General features: G+C 42.6%; 1 protein-coding gene across 3 annotated transcripts in view; it reads right to left on the bottom strand.

The window, feature by feature from the left end:
• Nucleotides 1–22,373, bottom strand: part of Znf652 (zinc finger protein 652) — a 66,396-nt gene extending 44,023 nt beyond the window's left edge. For 2 of the 3 annotated variants that reach the window (XR_007594423.1, XM_050157088.1), the window contains exon 1: nucleotides 22,082–22,373. The gene's annotated coding sequence lies outside the window, so the exon portion shown is untranslated. Of the gene's footprint in view, nucleotides 1–9,972; nucleotides 9,994–22,081 lie in introns of those variants that run through there. The other variant, XM_050157089.1, reaches the window with a different exon arrangement.
• Between the last annotated feature and the right edge of the window lie 55 nt (nucleotides 22,374–22,428).

Genomic DNA, 22,428 nt, shown 5'->3' with positions numbered 1-22,428 from the left:
TACAATAAACAAAATAACTCATCCCAACCCTAAAAGAAGAAATGAGTTCATCAAACCTTTAGATCCAATGTCTAAGATCATTCAGTGTTCATAAGGTGAAAAAACACAAATACAACTTAAGAACCACTGAAAATGCAAAATCTCGTGATTTCATGACCATTCATCGAATATCTACTGAGCACCTATTGTGTATGGCGTGTCACAGACACAAATATGAGCAAGAAGATCCCTGTCTCAGAAGGCTGAGCATGCAAGCAACAAAAGAGATAGATTGCCATTTGTCCTTATTTGCTCTGGTTCTTGTTAATACCTGTTTCTCCCACAGTAACTTTTAAGATTTCTTCTTTTTTAAAAGTTTTTAAAGTCAAGGTTCTTCTCTGTAGCCCTGGCTGTCCTGGAACTCACAGAAAAATCCAGCTGCCTCTGCCTCTCAAGTGCTGGGAATAAAGGTATGCACCACCACTGCCCAGCAAGACTTATTTAATTTTCTATGTATGGGTTGTTTGCCTGCATGTTCGTACGTGCACTGCATGTGTACAGTGTCCACAAAGGCCAGAAGAGAGTGGCAGATCCCTGGAACTGGAGTTACCATGTGGGTACCGCGAATCAAACATAGGTCCTCTGCAAGAGCAGCCAGTATTCTTTTTTTTTTTTTTTTTTTGGTTTTTCGAGACAGGGTTTCTCTGTGGCTTTGGAGCCTGTCCTGGAACTAGCTCTGTAGACCAGGCTGGTCTCGAACTCACAGAGATCCGCCTGTCTCTGCCTCCCGAGTGCTGGGATTAAAGGCGTGTGCCACCACCGCCCGGCTAGCAGCCAGTATTCTTAACCACTGATCCATCTCTCTCTAGACCCAGCTACAGTTAATTGTTAATAATGCCCCTTTCACATTACCTCCTTGTGGGGATATCACAGTTATTGTATTTAGTAAAAATAACAACCACTGGGGCTAGAGAGATGGCTCAGAGGTTAAGAGCACTGGCTGCTCTTCCAGGGGAGTAGGTTTGGTTTCCAGCATCCACATGGTAGGTCACAACCACCTGGAATTTCAGTTCCAGAGGCTCTGACAGCTCCTTTTACTTCCGAGGGCTTCGGCACACACATGATGCACATACATACACTTAGGTGCACACACATACACATAACATTTTAAAAAAACAAACCACTGTTCCTCTAGGGCAGCGGTTCTCAGGCTTCCTAATGCTGTGACCCTTTAACACAGTTCCTCATGTTGTGGTAACCCACAACCATAAAATTATTTTTGTTGCTATTTCATATCTGTAATTTTGCTACTGTTGTGAACCATAATGTAAATATTTGTGTTTTCCAATTATCTCAGGCAACCCGTGAAAGGGTCAGTCAACCATGAAAGGGGTCTCAACTCACAGGTTAAGAACCACTACTATAGAGACTTAGGTCTGTAAAACATGTCTTTATTTTTGGTTTGTTTTTATTTTCCGAGAGAGTTTCTTTGTGTAGCCTTAGCTGTCCTAGAACTAGCTCTGTAGACCAGCTTGGCCTTGAATTTACAGAAATCTGCCTGCCTCTGCCTCTCAAGTGCTGGGATTATAGGTGTTCACCACCACCACCTGGCCTACTTTTATTTTAAAGACAAGGTCTCATTATGCAGTTCTTTCTTGCCTGAAACTTACAATGTAGACTAGGCTCGAACTCACAGAAATCACACAGACATACACAGACAGACAGACACACACACCTGCATGTGCACATCCCTCTCATTAACTCTGCCTCCTGCCTAGGTGCTGGGATTAAAGGTGTACAAACATCCTGGTTTTCTTTCATTTTCAAAATTTTAATTTAAAATTTTTAAAGAATTATTTTATTGTTTGAGTGTTTGGCCTCCACGTATGTGCACCATATGCATGCCTGGTGCCTGAGGTCAGAAAAGAGCACCAGATCTCTTGGAACTGGGGATACAGGTAGGTTGTGAGCCACCCTGTGAGTAGTAAGAACTGAACCTGGATCATCTGCAAGAGCAACAAGTGCTCTTAACCACTGAGCCATCTCTCCAGTTCTCTAAAAAAATTTTTTTTAAAGGCAAACTTTTATTTCATAGCCCAAGCAGGCCCTACTTACTATGTGGCCAAGGCTAGCCTCCAAGTCATAACCTTCCTTCCAGTTTCCATGTTCTGGGATTACAGATATGCAGCACCATGCTTATAGTTAACTCTACCAACCTTATTTAGACAAGGTCTCTTTGTAGGCAAGGGTGACCTTGAACTCACTAGTAGTCAAGGCTGGATTTGAACTTAATCTACCTGGCTCCTTCTTCTGAGTGCTGGCTAACATATACCACCATGCTGAATTATCATGTCTATTTTTAACTTCAGTTTTTATTTTACTTGAGATTTTCACTTCTTCCTTTTTCTTTTCTTTCTGTCTATATGTATGTGGTACTGGGGTTCAAACCCAGGGTCTGGGTCCATGTTAGACAAATACTCCAATACAGAACTAATTATGTATGAGATTTCTCAAATTATATAAAACAGTATTTTAGATAACTTACTTTGATAAACACACACACACACACACACCCCTACCTATTGCATAATGAAATCAAACCTTTGCTAGGATCAAGAATAATGTCTGTGGGGATTGAGGTGACAGCTCAGTTGGTAATGTGCTACCTCAGAACGGCAACCCAAGTTCAATACCCAACACCTGTGTAAAAACCTGGAGGTAGTCCTTTAATCCAGCACTTGGGAGGCAGAGGCAGGTAGATCTCTGTGAGTTCGAGGCCAGCCTGGTCTATGGGTTCCAGGACAGTCAGAGCTGTTACAAGAGAAACCCTGTCTGAAAAAAAAAAAAAAAACAGAGCTGGTGCATATTTATGATTTCAGTACTAAAGAGGCGAGAGACAGATGATCCCTGGAGCTCACTGGCTGACCAGCCTAACCAAATGATCAGTGAGCGCTGGGTCCCAGTGAGATGCTGTCTCAAAATATTAGGTAGATGGCTTATAAGGAATGACACCCGAGGCTGAGGTCTGTCCCCCACATGAATGTACACACACACACACACACACACACACACACACACACACGCAAGCACAATTCAACCCTACCCACCCCACATGTGAATAAATAAACTCTGATTTTGACTGTATCAAAATGTACCTTTTTTTTTTTTTCGTTTTTTTTGACATGGGGTTTCTCTGTGTAGCCCTGGGTGTTAGATGTGTGTATACACTTTTTTTAAGGTTTATTTATTAAATATACACAGCGTTTTGCCTGCATAGTCACCTTCACACCAGATGAGGGCGCCAGATCTCATTACAGGTGGTTATGAACCACCTGTGGTTGGGAATTGAACTCAGGACCTCTAGACGAGCAGCCAGTGCTCTTAACCACTGAGCCATCTCTCCAGCCCCTATACTTTTTAATCCAAAATGTGTTTATTGGGAGGGCTCCCACTCATCTTAAATCAGGTGCTTTCAGTGCTGTTTCCCCCTGAAGGGGCTTCCTTCTGTCAGTCGTGTTTTTCCACCTGTGGGTTGACAAAGGCCAATAGAGCAGCCAACACACAAGACTACCGTTTGTGCACGGCTAAAGACCATGGCGATGTTATAGCACCCTGGGCATTTCACATCCATAAAGGAGGAACTGGGGCTCTGCACCAGGCGCTTTTTCTTGTGTTTCCTCTTCTCTTCTCGAGAGGGGTATTTTTATATGGAGAACATCATCTCCAGAAAGGGAGAAATTTCTTCTTGTTAGTATTCCAGCTAATAAATGAATTATACAACTGCATATTGCCCGGCAACTCCTGACGAATACCTAGGCAATGCTACTCAAGAGCTAGATAACAATACGAAGAAAGAAACAACGTTTCCTGCTAGAATTGCATGTTATTGCCTATTAAATAATCTTCCCCTATGGCAGGCAAGAATTGAACGGTAATCTGATCAAGCATGGAAAGTTAAAACCCAATTTCAGGCCATAAAAAGAATTAAGTATGTCACATGACATCAAATGGATACAATCAGTAATCAGTAAAATTCAGACTATAGGAAACTATACAAGTGACTGCATTTTTCAACAAAAGAATTGCAAAGGTGGGAACAAGGTGAAGCACCACAGTCAACCAGCCCAGAGATCTAAAAGGACTTAACTGGATTAAGTGATTTGCAGTGCCCTCCCCTCCTGGGGCTGCTTTTTTATTTTGAGACAAGAGCATCACCATGTTACTCTGTTATCCTGGAACTCTCTACATAGACTCTGCTGGTTTCAAATATACATCTGACCGCTTCTTCCTCCCAAACTCTGGGATTAAAGGTAATCAAAAAGTTTGTTTTTGAGCATATCCATAATGGTAGTTGTCTTTTGCATTTGTTTTGTGGAGTCAGAGTCTCATGTTGCCCACGATGGCCTACTGCTCGCTCTGTAGCCAAGGATGACCTGGAGCTGATCCTTCTGCCTCTACTTCGTGAGTACCAGGATTTTAAGTGTGTGCTACTAAGCCCAGTTTTCCGTGGTGTTAAAGGTCAGACTCAGGGCTTCAAGAATGCCAGGCAAATATGCTATCAACTGAGCTACACCCCAGACTGGTAGCTGTCTTTTTAAAAGAGTCCTTATATTGTTTAAAAAAAAAAAAAAGTATCTGAAATTGCTTCAAATTAGTGATGGGGGCTGTAGGTTGAGAAGTATAATGAACATGAATATTCATAAGCAAAATTAATTCCATACGGGTGAGACTGAAACTGGTCAGATGGATATATCAACTAACCTCTTTCTCCCTTCCTTCCCTACCCCCAATTCTTTTGAGACAGAGGACCTTACTGGAGTCAACTGTGGGTATCCTCTGGATGTTGCTGCCTCTACTGCTGAGTTTCTGGGACTACAGACATGAGTCACCAATGTCTAAATTACATTTCCCTCTTAACTTTCTTATACTTAAGAGTTTTTTTAATATAAGAGTTTTATATCTTTATCTCTTTGTTTGCTTGTTTTGTTGTTGTTTAGGGGATCTTAACTTTTTGTTTTGTTTTTTGAAGCAAACTCTCAATCCTCCTGCCTCAGTCTCTTGAGTGCTAGGATTATAATATTTTTCCCCTAAAGCAGTATTATCTCTCTTTGGGAGGGGGTGACAGTTTCGAGACAGGGTTTCGCTGTGTAGCTCTGGCTGGCCTGGAACTCACCTTGTAGACCAGGCTGGCCTCAAACTCAGAGATCCTCCTGTCTCTGCCTCCCAAGTGCTGAGGTTAAAGGTGTGTACCACCACCACCTGGCCAGTATTACCTTTTGAGAGACTCTAAATATCATAATTTTAAAATATATGGAGGGCTAAAACTTGAAAACAGAGAAAAAATATTACAATGAAACCCGAAGTAATTTTTGTGAGCATGTCATCTTTCCTTCTATGGAGAGTCCCCTCCCCATCATGCCCCTGTCATAAGGTCCTAATCGTCCTTCCAATCCTTGCTCCACAGCACCTTCTCCTCGAGCTTTTCATGACCAAGTCTGAAAGAGCTTCCTGCCTTCTGGAAAGAGTGGACAGATCAGATCTTCTCCTTCCCTAAGTTTTCATAATAGAGAGCTCACCTCAGCATCCTGGTCTCAGCCTTCACCTCAGTATTCTCATGACAACCATTTTCTCTAATCCCACTATGAGTTAAAAGTTCTTTAAGGGAAATACATGTTCCCAAGACACCCAATGCTATGCTCTGCTCTAGGCACTCACAACACACACACACACACACACACACACACACACACACACACACAAAAAAAAAAACCAGGACTTCTCTTACCTCACGAGTCTCACTGATAAATGTGACAACTGCCATACATCTTTCCTGCTTTTTGACTCCAAAAACGGAAGATGTACTTCAGATTTACCGTTCCCTCCCCGCCCCCTGCTTTTTAAATGGTACTCTAAAGTTGTCCCTATGTTATTGCTTCTTAGAATGCTTAAGAAGTTTTTTTTTAAAAAAAAAAAAAAGTGGAGCTGGCGCTCAGCTGGCAGAGCTCTTGCCCAGCAAGACCCTGAGCCGGGCTGCAGCTGCACCAATCTCTCAGCACTCAGGAGGTGAGGGCAGGGTAAGAAGTCCACAGCCACTTTGGGCTACATAAGGCATTAGGACAAACTTGGGCTAAATGAAAGCCTGTTCTTAAAAATAATAAAGGGAGCTAGAGGGAGTCCTCAGCAGTTATGAGCACCGGACATGGGCTCAATTCTAAATCCCACATGTAGCTCACTACCACCTATAATGCCATGCACATGGTACACAGACATACATATAGGCAACATAAGCAACACATCCACACAAGCCCGTTTTGGGTTGTTTATTTTTTTTTTTTTTTCGAGACAGGACTTCTCTGTATAGCTCTGGTTCTTCAAGAACTCACTATGTAGAGCAGGCCCTGAACTCACAAAGATCTGCCTGCCTCTGCCTCCCAAATGCTGGGATTAAAAACCAGACCATGTGCCACTACCACCCAGCTCATACAGTACCTTTAATCTTCCAGAATTTGGGAGGCAGAGGCAGGGGGCTCTTATTTATTTATTTATTTATTTAGGTTTTTTGAGGCAGGGGTTCTGCGCAACCTCAGCTATTCTGGAACTAGCTCTGTAGACCAGGCTGGCCTTGAACTCACACAGTTCTGCCTGCCTCTGGTTCCTGAGTGGGGGGAGTAAAGATGTATGCCACCACTGCCTGGCTGACATGGGGGGCGGGGCTCTTTATGATTCTGAAGTCAGCTTGGTCTACAGAGTGAGTTCCAGGTTAGCCAGAAATACATAGTAAGACCCTGTCTCAAATAAATAAATGAATATATATATAAATAAATAATCCATAGCCTAAAATAAAAAATTATTTTAAAACAATTCATACTTTTTAAATGTAATTTATTTATTTAACTATTTTATGTGCATTGGTGTGAAGGTGTCACATCCCCTGGAACTGGAGTTACAGACAGTTGTGAGCTGACATGTGGGTACTGGGATTGAACCTGGGTCCTCTGGAAGAGCAGCCAGTGCTCTCAACCTATGAGCCATCTCTCCAGTCCAAAAAATATTTTTAAAAAATTCATATCTGAAAGCCGTGACTCTTGCAGAGGGCCCAGAGAGTACTTTGTCACCAAGCTAACCAATCTGTGCCTGATCTTCAGAACCATATGGTAGAAAGAACTGACTCCTCAAACTGTCCTCTGGTCTCCAAACACACATAAAACAAATAAAAATATAATTTTAAAATGCTGTACCTCCTTCTTTCTCTGCCATAAAATCATCTACTAAATGGAATGATTCAAATTAATTTAGTGAGTCTGAATGAGTGGCAGCAGTCAGCCTCAGCAGGGGTTCTATGCACTGAAATACCCAGTGAATGATAACCAATGGTATTCTGCCTCAAAGCCAGCGCCACCAGACAGGGCTAGAATGAGGGAGGCACTTGCCTAGAATGCATAATAAGGCCCTGGGTTCAGAGTCTAGTTCTAGAAACAAGACAACCCACAAGATATTTAAATGCTTAGCTAACCATCAAAGTGCCTACCTAAGAGACTCTTGACTGCCATTCTCCATTAGGTCAACCTCCAGTAAATGAAAGTGGCTGTTCCCTGTGCTCCTGGAGATAGCAGCTCCTAACTACACTGGAAAAGGCAGCACTGTGCATGAAGCACACTTACAGGTGACTATAAATCATGTTTCTGCAGGAACACAAGGAAGGTGGAGAAAGTTCTCTAGCCCTACCTTAAAACTGCCCTGGGCAGAATTGTCTATGAATGTTAAAAGATCATTTTTTGAGATAGTAACGTTGAAGATATTGTTTAAACAATTTCTACTTGTTTAAACAAATAGAGATTCATATATACATAACACATATGTATATAATAAATTTTATAAATAAAATTAATCTATGACAAGGTTCAGGCATTTAATGTTTAAAAGCTTAATTCATCTTCAAATAGAAAAAGTATGTATGCTGAAAAACTAATGAAATCTCAACTCTGAAATCTAGTTAAAAGGAAGAGTAAAGTTGGTTTCTTAGTTCTGAGAAACACTGCTACATAGAACTTCATCAGTGGAGGAACTGAGAAAAGTGCAGATAGCTTTTCCAACCTTTCATCTCCCTCCACCCTTCCCCCAACCCCACAGGGTCACTATGTAGCCCAAGCTGTGCTCTAACTCATTAGCCTCCTGAGTGCTACTTTTCTGTAAACATAAAATCATTCAGATTCATAAAGAATAACTTACTGCAACAGCCTATAAAATTATAATCACCTTAAAAGATTTTCTCTACCAAAAAAAAAAACAACCTACTTTGCTTTTCTCAAAAGAGACATTTTTGGGCTTTGGTTGTCCTACTGCCCTCCCAGCCTCCACCCTGCACTGGAAACACATATTCCCAGCTTACTTGGTAAATTATCAATGAGCAAATGGGCTTGGGTTTTCACCAGAATCCATGTACAAACACATGTAAATACGTTTTATGGCTTAAGTCTCAAAATGACTAATGCCAAGATAACCTGACTGACTTTTGGCATTAACTGGCCCTGCTGCCGACAGCTCACAACACTGTGCATCTGGAACAACTGGCCAGAGTGCAGGTCAGTGGTTTCCCCTAACACTAAGGTGTGCCTGCTTTAGGAGCCAGGCAGGGAAGAAGTCACCACTGCTAGTAAGTGGGATACCCCTATAGCATTACCTATTGTAACAAAAACTTTAAACAACAAAAATAAACAATACTGATACAGAAATATTACAGAACCATCTGCATTTATGGTATAGATATATATCAACTGAAACAGATTAGGTCCATGTGGAGAAAAGGGATTTCAGAATATGTGAGAAGGAAACCATGCTTTTGGGGGATACAAATTAGAGTGAGTCCCTGTGAGATGGACCAGTTTCAGGCAGTTCCTTATGCAGCACCACAAACACACTCTCCCTGAGCCTGGAGCCTGCTTGCTAGCCAGTAAGTCCCTGGGGCCTTTCTATCTCCATTTCCGTGGCACCACATTCTTTCTCACACACAGACGACATATGCATGCAATAATGATTAAACTTAAATAAAATTTAAAAATTAGACAGACACGGTGGTTCACACCTGTAATGCCAGCATCAGTACCGGGAAAGTAACAGTAGGGGGTAGCCATGAGTGCCAGCCCAGCATGGTTTTATATGAGAGTTCCAGGCTAGCCAGTGCTACACAGTTAAAGCCTGTCTCAAATACAATAAAATAAAAACTCAAGGAAGTCAGATGTGATGGTACAATCACAGTACTTGGGAAGCTGAGGCAGGAGGAACTTGAGTTCAAAGCCAGGGTAGGCTACACAACAAGAACTGTTCCAAAAACACAAACAAATACTGCACTAGCCAACAGGCTAGTGTCTTTTTATAGTGGTAAAATATACATCATGTGACCTAGTAGTCCCCCCAAACCTGCCTGTGAATGTTATAATGACTCTGTTTATAATCACCAAAAACTGGAACTAATCCAAATGTCTTCAAATGATGAGCGATAAACAATCAGTGATACACACAACAATGGGATATTACCTAGCAATTCTACCCAACCAACTGCTATGTGCACGGAAACTTGGATACACCTCAAAGACACTGCATGCAAGAAGTCACCTTTATAGGTAACATACTGTATGATCCCATCTCTATGATCTTTTCCAGAAGACAAAGTTACAGCGATGGGGGCTGGGCTGGGGGTGAGGGGATGATGCAAAGGGACAGGAGGGAGATTTGGGCGGGAATTATACTATACCTTGATTGTGGTAGTATAGCTATACAAGGGCATACTTATACTGACACGAGTTTCTAAAAGTCAGAAATATTTATGGGATTTAAACCTTTAAATTACTTTTTCAATGGTAAAACTAAAATAGTTTCAAAGTTCTTTTATCAATGCAAAAACACAGGCACCTTGGAGCCAGGTAGTGGATGTACATGCCTTTAAGGCCAGCATTTGGGAGGCAGAGGTGGGTGGATCTCTGAGTTCAGACCAACCTTGTCCACAAAGCAACTTCCAGGACAGCCAGTGCTACACAGGGAAACTCTCTCTGAAAACAAAAACAAACAAACAAAAAGTCACCTCAGAACATTAGCAACTGACCTGTTGGAAAGTGGGAATGATAATTGATAATAATAATATGATACAATAATATTTGGAAAGATCCTAAGATTAACTAGTAAATGCTATATAAGTTTGTTAAATAAACATGTATAAATATGAAGTATAAACAATTTGGGTATAAAAATGAAAGACCACTCCAACTAAGTAATTTGGAATTTTGTCCTCGGGAAGACTAGGTTCTGATTATTGTTATGCATGTAACCTAGGTTCAACTGTGAGCAAAAGTTTCTTGCCTCTGCTTCCTGAGTGTCTCTGAAATGCCATCTAAATTTCAGATCATTCACTGATTTCTACAGAAACAAATGTTTACTACTGGGTCCTTGTTGTGTTTTTATTCTATAACCTTTATTCTACATGTACACTGCTCCTTAAACAAGACTGCTGCTAAAGGAGATTATACTATAGTTTAAAAGTCTTCTGGAAGATAGCTTAACAGGTAAAAGTGTTTGCCGATAAGCTTGACGACCTGAGTTTTGTCCCCAGAGCCCACACGGTGGGAGGAGAGAACTGACTCAGAGTCCTGCAAATTGCTCTCTGACCTCCATATGAGCACTAAGGCAATGCAGCTTGTGCACTCCACATACACGGTTATAAAATCTTTCCATATTAGTTCTATCAGTTTTACCCAGTATAACAGGACCCAGTAGTGAATGTATGCGTGTGTACATGTGTGTATATATTAAGCAATGTTAAGCCTACAGTCTTATAGAAGGTCATCAATTTAAATGTGATACAAAATGGAACCCAACCTTAATCTCTTTTGGAATCTCAGGTATTGAAAGAACTGCCACTCTGAGGAGAATAAGGCCATACAAACAATGATTTCTTAAAATTACTTCATTATGTGTATATGTGTCCGTGTGGTACTATGAGCACACGTGACACAAGAGCCTGACGAGGTCACAAGAGGGCACTGGATCCCCTGGAGCTGGAGTTACAGGTCATTGTAGACCTACTGATCTGGACACTGAGAACCAAACCCAGACCCTCTGCTATAATAGTAAATGCTCTCAACTACTGAGTCATCTCCCAAGTCTGTATATATCATGATGTTATCACTACGTTTTCTACTCCCTTTGATCTAGTGAGCAGTTGAACCTCTATTTTAAGAGGTTACTCTTAGTGAAAAATACAGGGCAGTGGTTTTTATTTTTTAACCTTTTTTTTTTTATTTTACATGGAGAAGTGTTTTGCCTGCATGTATGCCTGTGCACCATGTAGATGCAGTGCTTTGTGGAGGCCAGAGGAGGGCATCAGATCCCCTGGGACTGGAGTTAAGCAGTTATGATCTACCAAGTTGGTTCTGGGAATTGAATCTGGTCCTGTAGAAGAGCAGCCAGTGCTCTTAACAGCTGAGCCATCTTCCAGCCTCAGCAGTAGTTTTTCCAAACTGCCTGCCCAGCCCAATTAAATTTGTCTAAATTAAATAAGCCTGATTAGAAACAGAATGCCCACTGAGAGCAAGGGTAAGCACTGTGGCATGAAGTTTTGATTTGGCAAAGGGTGTAGATGTGAATGAGTGAATGGCATGAGCGCATGTCCCGCTCATTTCTGTGGAGTCAAGGTCCAAAAGTTTAACACGACTAGGTGGAGACAATAAATATCAGTTCTAGATCTGTGCAGTCTAGTCTTGCAATAGGTGGCTTCTGTGGCATCTCCCAGAGCTTAGTGTACTGCCATCCCCAGGTGGCATCTTCAAAGACATTTTTAAAAATCTAGCTTTCTATGTGAGGTGGTGTGTTGGTCTGAATAAAAATGGCTCCCACAGACTTACAGGGAATGGCATTATAGGAGGTGTGGTCTTGTTGGAAGTATGTCACTGGGAGGTGGGCTTTGAGGTTCAGAAGTTCAAGTCAGGCCTAGTGGCTCACTGTCTCTTCCTGCAGCCTGCAGATCCAGATGTAGAACTCTCAGCTACCTCTCCAGCCTGTTTACCTGCACACCACGACGTTTCCCACCATGATGACAATGGACTAAACTTCTCAACTGTAAGCCAGCCCCAATTAAATGTTTTCCTTTATAAGAATTGCCGTGGGGGGGGGGCTGGAGAGATGGCTCAGTGGTTAAGAGCATTGCCTGCTCTTCTTCCAAAGGTCCTGAGTTCAATTCCCAGCAACCACATGGTGGCTCACAACCATCTGTAATGAGATCTGGTGCCTTCTTCTGGAGTGCGGGTATACATGGAGGCAGAATGTTGTATAAATCTTAAAAAAAAAAAAAAAAAAAAAAAAGTTGCCGTGGTCATGGTGTCTCTTTACAGCAATAAAACTCTAAGAAAGGTGTCAAAAGGACAGGGAAATGGAAAGGCAAACTGAAGACCTGACAAGCTGTAATAAATGCACAGTGCTTATTTCTTTACCAAAGACTGACAAGAAAAAATCCCCCCTGTAAAATCAGATCATTGTACTGGGTATGGTGGCTGATGCCTGTAATTCCAGCACTTAAGAGACCAAGGGAGAGGACTGCTATAATTTTTGAGGCCAGCCTGGTCTAAATTTAAGTTTAAGCTAGCTAGTGCTTCATAGTGAGACTAACTGATTAACCTAGTTGATTAAATATATTAATAGGGCTGAAAAGATGGCTCAGCCATCAAGAGCACTTGTTGCTCTTATAAAAGACCCAGGTTTGGTTCCCAGCATCCACATGATAGCTCACAACCATCCTTAACTCTAGTTCTATGGGATCCCACGTCCTTTTTTGGCCTCCACAGGCACTGAACACACATGGTGCACAGACATACAGCCATGCAAAATACTTATACACATAAAATAAACACATAAACAAATAAAATCTGGTCATTTCTACTGTGTATATATTTATGAATGTTTAATTTTTATATTTTTCCACTAGGCAATATTAGTATACTATATTATTATCAAGATTTAAATATCTCTAAATTTAAAGATAAAATTTAGGGGCTGGAGAGAAGGCTCAGGGGTGAAGAGCAATGGCTGTTCTCCAGAGGGCCCAGGTTCAATTTCCAGCATTAACATGGCAGCTCACAACTGTTTATAACTCCAGTTCCAGAGGATCCGACCACCTCACACAGACTACATGCAGGTAAAATACCAATGCACATAAAATAAAAATAAATATTTAAAAATGTTTAAAAAGATAAAATAAAATTTTAATATAGATATATATTAATATTAGGTCACAATCTGAAATTTTAGAGCAAAGACCACATTAAAATCATAGATTTATCTGCTTTAAAAAGAAATCATTACTATTATATATATGTATATATTTATATGCATATATATATATTTGTGTGTGTGTGTGTGTGAAGATTTTTTTCTTTGTGAAACTCTTTAGTTAAAGGCCATATTCCCAGACAATTTGGCTTTGCCCACTGGAAACTGCATGGAGGCTGTTTTTTTTAAAAGGCGGGGGATGGAAGATAGTGCACTAGGTAAAGCATTTACCATGCAATTGTGAGGCCCTGAGTTCAGCTCCCCAGAATGCAAACAAAAACTGGAACTCAGTCATATACCTCTGTAATGCCAACACTCCTATGATGAGATGGGAGGTGGAGAAAGGAAGATCCCAGAGCCCACAGGCCAGCTAGCCTGGTGTATGCATAGGTGAACAAGATGAGACCAACATCTACCCTTGTCCTGTGCCATCTGTACATGCACCCTGCACACAAACACCAACATCCACGAACAAATTTGCCAGGTGTGGTGGCACATGGCTTTAGTCCTAGCACTTGGAAGACAGAGGCAGGCAGATCTCCGAGATGAATGGCCTACATTCCAAGTTCCAAACTGCATAGAAACACCGTCTCTTAAGTGTGTACCTATGACAACTGCATCCCATCAGTTTAACAAATCCTTAAAATATTCAAAGCAAGGTTTTGTTATATTGCTATTTATTTAGAACTTGTTGCACGAGAAAATATACTTTTATATGGGTCGTTTATAAAAATTATATTAAATAAATATTTTAATGACTAGCAATGGAACAATATATGGAGGCTGCTTTTTTTTGAGACATGGTCTCAAGATGGCCTCAAATTAGGTATTGAAGAATGCTCTGAACTTCTGATCTTCCTGCCTCTATTTCCCAAGAGCTGGGAATACAGGTATGCACAACCATATCCAGCTGTGATATTGACATATAAAATGAGATAGTAAAAGAAATACTTAGCAATTATAGAAAGACACCTTTCAGACCATGTGTGTGTGTGTGTATAATTTATTTATTTATTTTTGAAACAGGGTTTATGTTGCCCAAGGCAGGCTTAAACAATCCTTCTTCCTCAGCTTCCCCAACAGCTGGGACTACATGGAGTCTACCTCCACAGTTGGCTCAGCTGTAATTACCTGAACAACATTTCCCATCATACACACGCACACACACATCACATCACATATGTGAACAGCAAGAGGTAAAGAGCAGGAGGGGCTTCTGAGACTTCAATCATCTATCTGCTGTTCAGCTGGTCACAGTGGCAGCACCTGTAGCACCAGCTACTCAGGAGGCTGATGCAGGGAGATTTGAGCTGAAGAGTTCAAATCCAGTCTGAACAATATAGTAAGAGTTTTTTTTTTTTTTTAAAAAAATCAATTTCCAGGGCTGGAGAGATGACTCAGGCTCAGTGAACAAGAACATTGTTGCTCTTGCAGAGAATCTGGTTTGGTTCCAAGCACTCACACAGTGGCTCACAGTCATCTGGAAGTCTAGCTCCAGGAGATCTGATACCCTCTTCTGACCCATGGCACAAGGAATGTATGTAGTACACTTACATATATGCAGGCAAAACATTCATACATGTAAAATAAACAAATCTAAAATAATGTTTATTAAAAAAAAACATATTTCTGTTCCTGGTGTGGTGGTGCACATGGGGCCAGATGCAGGAGAATCTCTGTGAATATAGGCCAGGCTGGTCTGGTCTACATAAGGAATTTCAGGACAGCCAGAGCTAAATGATGAGACCTTGCCTACCAAAAATAACAAAACAACTACTTCCTCTTCTGGGCACTGATTACACAGAAAAAATTCAAACTGTACATTTTTGTAATGTAATGATTTTTCTATTTTTCTGTGTGAACTTCAATAAAATTTTACTTTAAAGAAAGTATATATTTAACTACTACTTACCTTCAACTCAGGTTCTCCATCATTTGATTTAACCCCCACAGACAACCAGTATTATTAGCTTTTTTTGGAAAACTACTAAGTTTTTAAGAAGTTACTTTTACACAGGAAAAATCCCCATAATGTAAACAGTGACACACCCACTCAAAACATCAATTTGTGCCTTTTGATTTTGTTTCTGGTTTTTGTTTTGTTTTGAGACAGTTTCATGTAGTCCAGGATGGCCTTAAACTTGCTATGTAGCTGAAGTTGCCCTTGAACTCTCAATCCTCTGCCTCAGCCTCCCAAGTGCTGAGATTACAGGCATAAACCACCACACTAATTCCTCTGGCCTTTCAAAATTAACATTATTGGGGGACAGGAGAGTTGGCTCAGTGGTTAAGAACACTGGCTGGTCTTCCAGAGGTCCTGAGTTCAATTCCCAGCAACCACATGGTGGCTCACAATCTATATAATAGGATCTGATTCCCTCCTTCTGGCCTGTAGGCATACATGCAAAGCACTCATACAGAAAATATAAATATATAAATTTTTAAATTAACATTACTGTATGTGTTCCAGGGCAATACATAGTGTCCTCATTCTTTGTTGCAGTGATTATATATATAAATAATATATTATCCTACTATGTAAATATATGCTAATTTGTGTAATGAATTCTATATTGGTGGACATTGAGGTGGTTTCTGAATATTTTGTTGTCGTTGTTGTTGTTTTCCCAGATGGGGTCTATAAGCAGCTGTGGCTGGCCTAGAGATTGCTAAGGAGACCAGATTAGCCTTGAACTCACAGACAAGACAGGCAACTGCTTTGCCTTCTGAGTGCTGGGATTAAAAACTTGCATCACCATGCCTGACTGGTTTCTGAACTTTGATTAATTTTAATTTAAATGACTCTATATGCTAAAAAGAAAAGTATAAGGGGGCCGGAGAGATGGCTCAGGGGTTAAGAGCACTGACTGCTCTTCTATAGGTCCTGAGTTCAATTCCCAGAAACTACATGGTGGCCCACAACCATCCATAAAGGGATCCAATGCCATCCTCTGGCGAGCAGAGGAACATGCAGACAGAGCAAGCACTCACATAAATAAAATAAAAATGTATAAGGCTATCTACAATGAGTAACCTTCAAACGAGGTAATTTCAAACTCCAATCATGTCCTAAAACAGGAAAGTCCTTGGCCGTTGCAGCTGCTCAATCATACAGATTATTCACAGACTTGAGACCACACTCTCTCCTCCAGCACAAGAAGCACTTTAAATGTGTTAGAGTGATACACGTTGAAGAGAAAAGTCATTCAGGTCTTCTCATTTTCTAGGTCACACAGTTTAAGTAAAAAGTTCTGTTCCAACACCGACCCGGAAGAGTCTAAATTCCAAAGCTGAGAGGCAGAGATACACTTAAAAATCTACTCTCACAGTTGACACTATGTCTTGGCTTAACTTTCTGATGTCACATGCACAGTAAAGACCAAAATCTCACTACCCGTTCACGGTTTTGTGAAAGGGGTGGGAGTGGGGCCTCGAAGACTAGCTTTCTGCTAAACCATTTGATTTATTTACTCAGGAAAAGCAGTGTTTGTTAAAAGAAAGCATCCCTTCCAGAAAAAAAATTCACTCAGCAAAATCTATTACAATGGACCAGAACGTGTAGCCCCATCCTATTTTGTTTGCTCTTTCATTCCCAGCACACAATGTTAGTGTTATTACCATTCTGCGCTCTAGCCAAGGGTAACTTTGTCTCAGTGCAAAATCTATGACAAGTCAACGACCATTGTTTGCCAATCCCTCTTTATCATAATTTAAAGTTAATGACTGATTCCACCACTAGGCAAGTCACTAGGCAGCTCAATAATAAAGAAAATCAGGATTAGCAGATTCTCTTGAGGTCAATCCTAGAACACTGCTGATATGTGTCTTCCTTATCTGAACTATTGTAGGCTCACAGACTTACCACAATGCTATACTGAAAAAAAAAAAAAACAGGAGTTAATTTACTCTACAGTAGCCAAACTATTTTAAAATACGCATCAAATAATACTGCATATATGACCTTAACTGAACCTATTTTTCTTTTTTCCTTTCTTTTCTTTTCTTTTCTTTTCTTTTTTAGAGACAGGGATTCTCTATGTAGCCCTGGCTGTCCTGGAACTCACTCTGTAAACCAGGCTGACCTCAAACTCAGAGATCCAACTGCCTCCTCCTCAGCACTGGGATTAAAGTGTGCATCACTACCGCCTGGCTGAACCTATTTTTCAAAGCAGTCAATCTCTAGCTTTAAAAGAAAACGAGATGTCATATTTTGCCATAAACTTGCCTTTTTGACTAATAAGCAAGGCTCCACACAATCTATAGATCAAAAGTAAACCATTAATTAAATTTAACAGGTACAAGACCTTACCTTTCGTTTCTTCCCCCACCAAAGCAAATATGTATAAAGCACATTCAAACCTATAGCCCTACTGACAGCTCATGATCAAAAAATCAGATGAGCATTGGGAATTCTCACAAGTATTCTCACAAAATATTCACAAGTATTTTTTAAAGTCAAGCATAACTGCCGTATAAATAAGCATCTGATATCTCCACTGACTCTACCAAGCACTTGATGGCTTGTGCTAACCATGAGAATCTACACAAGGTTTTGCATGTGACTCTGGACACAGAACTCATTGAGATATGTTAATGTCCGAAAACATCCTTTTCACCACATAAGCTCTGGACAGACTTAAAAACAAGCACAGCCTGTGGGGTAATGTTGCAGAATTCAGAGCTAGGTTTTTATTGTCTCTACCAAGTTTGACACAAACAAATCAACTTTATACTAATTATGTTAAACCTGCAAGTTGCAGTCCAGCTCCATGTCAAATAGTTGGGCAATTTTTCATCCTAAATCTGAATAAACAAAGAAATACATCAAACCTCTAAGTGTGGTCATATGTTACAATGATCTCCACTCTGACAAGCTCCGAATCCCACTACTCACTGAGTTCCTGATGTGCACATAGGCCAGGAACTGTGCTGGGAATTTGCATACTAATCCTCACAAAAATCTCACTGTACTGACGAGGAAACTGAGGCACAAAGAATCAAGGTGATCAGTCCAATGCCATAAGCCAGCAAACAGTGGAACTGGAAGGTCAGCCTCGCCTGCCAGGTTCCAAGGAACTCTTCCTTTAGCTAAAATCACCACAGTCCCAGGTCACCCCATCAAAGTCAACACACAGGCGTCCAGTCCCAAACACAGGAGCTAAGAGAAACACCTAAAACAGTGGCACACAACCCAGGAATTACCAAGGACACGCAGTCACCTCCTCCAGAAGAACTAGTTTCAAAGACTGTTCAAACTCCAAGACAATCCACTCCCCCCACCCCCTTTCTGGCTATCTTTCAACTGACTTTTTAGAACAAGGGAAAAAGAACTCAAGCATATAATCTCAATTTTGGTAAAATCATGAAAAACCTATGAGAAAAGAGACAAAGGTAAATATAGTTTGCATTATACTTTAGTTCTTCAATAAGCTTCAGACATGTAAAACCAAAGTCACATCCTACTAATCTATACACACACACACACACACACACACACACACACACACACACGTAGTATGTATAATACAGACTTGAAAAGTATTTTCTTACCACACTACAAGCTTACTCCCCAAACTTAGTGCACAAATGGGAACGCTCTGGGTGTCTGGAAGCAGATCTTGAGGCACCAGTTGCAGAGAGGAGCTGCTGGTCTGAAACCTCCTAGGGAAGGCTGTCTGAAGAGAAGTGCTGAAGAAACCGAAGCTGCTGGTCCTAATGAGGGTGAGCTGTTGGCATCACTACTCCTCTGTCTGTCTCACTGCTGTGCTGAGCAATTGTTTCCCTGTGTCCATGACCTGAACCTGGCAAGCAGAGAGGATGCTGTCCTCACAGCCCTAAATGTTACCTGACCAGCTGCTCCCTGGTGTGTGGGTGACTTAGGAAAGTGACTGGTTAGAATAAGTGCTGCAAAACTAAACTGCTCCCTGAGATTCCAGTGGTCCTCCCCTAACATTACATTCACTGATGGGGGGGGGGGGGATTAACATATTTGAAACTTTGAAGTCCTTTGAGTTTAGGATAGGCAAATAATTCAGATGATAAAAACTACAGGCGTGCCACCAACAAAAAAAATTATAACCTGTAATATAAGTCACTTCAGTCATGTTAGGTAATAAAAATGCAACATATGCAGCCTCAGCATACTTTCAAACATCACAGAGTACACTGAATAATTATTAGAATAAATGCTATCCTCCAGGTGTGTGGAACAGGTTCTGTGCAAGATTTCAAGCCTCTCTTGCCTTTCAAAATGCTAGTTAATACCAGGAATTCCTTAAGCTCTCAGAACCCTAATTATTATTTTTTTTTTAAGTGAAAACTGTATGCTCCTAGAGACCTGGAAATGTGGTTATTATCACTGCCTATCGCCCACTATTGTAAGCTGGAACATATGTCTCTTGGTTGAATTACGATCCAAAGACAAAAGCGGAATGCAGAGTAATTTAAACACACACACAAACTGACATTTACCAACTGCTTATTGACAGAATAGTGCAAAGTTCATCCTCAGCGTTAGATTCCGAATGTGGAGAGCAAATTTTCCAACTATAACCAAAATTTTCCCATTAAAATGGATGGTTTTGATGGCACCATGAAATCAAACTTAGCAAAGCTGGGGAAAAAAATCCTCAACCCTGAGCAGGTGCTCTACCATGGAGCAACAAAGAGATCAGCCTCAGTCTTTCAGTACCATATAGTCCCATATGGCCACTACAGCACATACTACACACTTGACTACATTTGCTACATTCAGACTATGCCATGAAGATAAAGGATCAATTGGTCAACTCTACATTATTTTGTCTCTAGTTTTAACTTCTGAATGATTCTTACCCATCTTGCTCTTCACAGGAAGACAGAGGAAAATATCTTGTAATTCCTAACTGCCCTTATTTACCCAAAGAACAAATCACAATAATAAACCACCTGGAGAGATGGCTCAGTAGTTAAGAGCACTTGTTGCTCTTACAGAGGACCCAGGTTCTATTCCCAGCACGTACATGGTGACTCACAACCATGCCTAACTCTAGTTCCAGGGCTTCCACCCCCCTCTTTCACCAGGCACACATGTGGCACACATACATGCAAGTAAAGTATGCATACAAATAAAATTTAAAAACTGACAATGATACATATGAAAGCTCCTTTGTTCTTTAGTCCAGAGCCAAAGTAAGTCTAATGCTCAACAGAAACAAAACACAAACTCAAACTGCTTTCACTTTTGCATAACGCGGATCTTAACTTGAGGCTCCAGGACCAGCTTCAAGATGACTGTTTAGCTGCATACAAAACCCTGTTACATATTGTTTCACTGCAGAGAGGGCCCTGAAGACTTCCACCGCCCCAGTAAAGAGTTTAGGATCACAAAACTTAGCGGTGAATCTTTTATACTAACGACAGTATCTGTGTGAACACATGTGCGCAGTGGCGATACAAATAAGCAAGCCGTTGACACAAGGCGACGTACCCACCACAGACCAGCCCCCCTGGGGAACATCAACTGCCTCAGCCCACAGCACACGTTCCTTTCCTAAGCCAACATACATGCTGTCAACAAAGCATGTGCTCTTTGCCTGTCTCAGAACAATACGGATCCGACTGTCCTCTGGAAAAAAGAGTATATAGACCTTCATCCCAAAAGATCACACTACTTACACAGGCTATGCCTTGTTACGTTAAACGTTGCAACAACAAAAAAACGACGAAATTACTGTGTGCGGTAATATCTAATTAACTGGGGGGGGGGGAGGCGGGAGAGCACCGTTCAGGTGATACTGAGAGTGTGCTGGCAAGGCATATAAGGGAAACACCACGACGATGCTTAAACATGGGTAAGATCCAGGGGCAACCAAAGAGTGGTTGACAGAGGAACATCCTGTGGCTTGGTTGTGGAAAACATCTGCCTCCAAAGGCACATTCCTTTGATGGGCATAAGCCATTTCTGACAATGGATCCGCGATGACAGGGGCCATTCTGTAATCAGGAAGTGCGCGAGTGTGCGTGTGCATATGTGTGTGCTCGCGCGTGTTCGTGATATTGTTGTTGGGGGAGGAATGAGCTAGATGTAATCAAAGACTGGCCCGCTTCAAAGAGGAGCATATGGGATCTTAAATCCCCAAGACTGACATCAGGGCGAGGCAGGGACATCTAATCATTTCTCCCGGAGACATCCCTCGACAATGATCATGTTTCGTAGAGATGTAACAGGGTGTCACTCTCTTCGGTGTCTCCGACCTGAGACTCTTCAGCAGAGCCTGATTGGAGGGGAGGACGAAGTGGGGGTGGAGAAAGGTCTGCATCGCCCACTGGGTTGAGTGTGGTGCTGCCGGTGGCGAGTGCACATACATCACATGCGTGTTATCTTCTAGTGCCACAATACTCCAGAGGGCTGGAGGTTTGGGCGCAACCGCAGGGCGGGGGAGGTAGTGGGTGCAAGACACCAGCTGCAGAGCAGGAGAACGCTCCCCTCCGCCCGCTAACCCGTGCACCCCGGCCACCCCGTCAGGCCTCGAGGCGAGCCCGCTCGCTGCAAAACTGCAGCCAAGCGAGGGTCCCGAAGGGAGGGGGCGGGGGGTAAGGAGCCGGCACCCCCGGCCAAGCCGGGAGCCGCTGACGCGCAGCGCCCGGGGCCTGCCCGCCGGATGGGGGCTGCTCCGGCCTAGCGCACGCAGCTGCCTCAGCGCAGGCTCCGCCAGCCCCGCCAGCACGGCCAGGCGCAGAGGAAACGCGACTGCCACGGCGCCGCCGCGGCGGGGGGCGAGAGCGCGGGGAAGGGGCCCCTACTCACCCGGGCCGCCGCCGCCGCCGCCGCCGCCGCCTCCTCGGCGGCCCATCCCTGCGGCGGGGGCCTGTCGCCGCGCCGCGTCGCTCCAGTCCCCACCGCCCGCCGGGCCGGCCCCTCCCCCTGCCCAACGTCTGCGCTCTGGGCCGCTCCTCAGACCCGGCCTCGGCCGCCGCCGCCGCAGCGCTACGTGGCCGCCGCTCCGACGTCTCGCGACTCCCTTCCGAGCGCGCGAGGCCGAGCGGGGCCGCGGGGCGGGCGGCGGGGGAGGGGGGTGCGCTGGAGGGATGTGTGCGCGAGGGGGCAGGGAGGCCGGCGGGAGCGCGCCCGCGCGCGCGTACCCGCGCCCCCGC

The sequence above is a fragment of the Alexandromys fortis genome, unplaced genomic scaffold (assembly GCF_014885135.2).
Source record: "Alexandromys fortis isolate MF-2015 unplaced genomic scaffold, M_Fortis_MF-2015_v1.1 scaffold_31, whole genome shotgun sequence".
NCBI lineage: Eukaryota > Metazoa > Chordata > Mammalia > Rodentia > Cricetidae > Alexandromys > Alexandromys fortis.
Note: the sequence above shows the minus strand (reverse complement) of the source record. Positions and strands in the feature narration are given on the sequence as shown.